A 1,817-nucleotide genomic window follows, 5' to 3' on the forward strand; every position below is an offset into this window, starting at 1 on the left:
CATAATGATTCGAGCTCACATATACAAATATTATAAATTTCGTCTATGATCTATTTAAATGTTTAATCAAAACAAATGCGACAGGACGCATTGATTTCTGGACAAAAGGATTAAGTTACGTATTATTAATAGGTCAATGGCTGTTTCGATAAATCTCATAGTATGGAAACGTGGAATGTTCAAGTACGTATTATTTTAAATTATTATTTTAAATTAATATCTCTTAGAGATATGCAATTGCAAAATTCAATTTAACAAAGCGAACGTATTGTTTGAGGCGTAAACTTTTACTTCCAAAGAAGGAGTATACCAAAGAAATTACATCTTGGGAGGAGTTTATAGTATCTTGAAATATTAAAATATTTTCTGGTGAGAAACAGCCGTGGATCCACGACTTTCCTCCTACAACTCTTTATTACACCTTCATGTTTATTCGTTGAAATAAGATTATACACCCAAGGAAAACTAAAAAAAAATATTAGAAAGTGGTAAGTAACCGCAAACGATCAAAACAAATAACGTTATTTCGTTTGTGGACAAAGCAATAATTAAAGAACATTTACACCTTTAAAATTTGATTAACATTTTGCATTTAAAAGATGAGGCGAGACTCCATACCTAGAAGCATTTCCCCTTGACTGCACACAACCGAGATGTGTATCTGGAAAAGGGAGAACCAGGAAGAGTCGACCATTACTGGAGGGTGAGAGTTAGGGAGAGACAAGGCGGTGGTGGGATTAAAGGGGTCAAAGGGGAGAAAGAGACGGAGGGTGTATGGGGTGAAGGAAACAGAGAGCGATGCACATGTGCAGGGACAACAATGTGCCAGAAGATAGTGCAATAGTTGGCACAGATACAGGCACAGATTTAACCCTAAACTCGTGACACGGACAGTGTGCATGGAATCACGTGGAAATGTATTCAAACGTTGCTATGGGGATTTCGCTGCCACCCTAAATACACCGATAACCCATCAATTTCAGCGAAATCGGACGACCTGGCAAACTGTAATATCCGATCATGTTTCTATCGTATTAATCCATTCTTCTTCTCCAATTTTATCGTATCGTGAATAATAGTCCGATATTATCGTAGTTCAAATATCATGCTCACAGACAGAGTAATTGTAATATGAATGTATTCGATTAAAATTTTTATTGCGCCAATTCTTCTATTTTATCGTGCATTTATCGATTTAAGAAACGATAAAAAGAAAAATTGAAGAGAAAATTGATCTTAGAAAATTGTTCTTCTTTGCTGGTGAAAGAATGAGAATTGACAAAAGTTGTTTTTATTTCAGGGGCTATTTCAATTGACAAATTCATCTATTATTGGTGGATAAAACATGTTATAACAATATTTTGGCAACATCCGTTAAATGGACAGATTTTGGTCTTGTTTCGCGATTTCATGTCTTCGAATGATTATTAAAAGACTAGATGGATTAATTCAATTCTTGGCTGGGATTAACAACTAATAGGGGACGGGATGAAAAGGGTTCACAGTTAACTGCTAAATCAGCGAAAAGATAGGGTAGACGATTCGAGAAGAATGTTTTATGGCAAAGGTCCAAATGATGTTTGTAGCTCGACAAGGAATTGTTAATGAATTTCTAGTGAGTATATCAGAAAATGTTATTTTTTCCTTTCTTTCTATTGCTCCTTTTACGAGTTATTTAATCAATAACCATCGATTTTAAATTCTTTTTTCGTTTTACTTTTACATAATTTATATTTAGGAATAAATATAATCATGTTAGGCGAGTTTCAAAATTTATATCTGATATCTATGCTTTTTTATCGAAATCTATTTTACAC

The sequence above is a fragment of the Apis dorsata genome, unplaced genomic scaffold (assembly GCF_000469605.1).
Source record: "Apis dorsata unplaced genomic scaffold, Apis dorsata 1.3 scaffold_696, whole genome shotgun sequence".
In the NCBI taxonomy this organism is placed as follows: Eukaryota; Metazoa; Arthropoda; class Insecta; order Hymenoptera; family Apidae; genus Apis; species Apis dorsata.